A 239-nucleotide genomic window follows, 5' to 3' on the forward strand; every position below is an offset into this window, starting at 1 on the left:
AACAAGACCGCTTTTTATTGAAACGTATTCTATTAAGTAGTTCCTGAGGTCTCATTAACTAGACGTAAAATGCAAATACAAAACAAATTGTTTCCAGTATAGCAGTATTTATATTCGTTCAATCTGAGAAGCACAAGAGGTCAAACCCGCTTCTGTTAGCGCCACAATGAAGGTCTATATATCATCGTATAGTACCGTTTTTGCTTGACGTCTAACTAAAAGCAGATAACACATCATTG

Source organism: Penaeus monodon, chromosome 20, assembly GCF_015228065.2.
Source record: "Penaeus monodon isolate SGIC_2016 chromosome 20, NSTDA_Pmon_1, whole genome shotgun sequence".
NCBI classification, from domain to species: Eukaryota; Metazoa; Arthropoda; class Malacostraca; order Decapoda; family Penaeidae; genus Penaeus; species Penaeus monodon.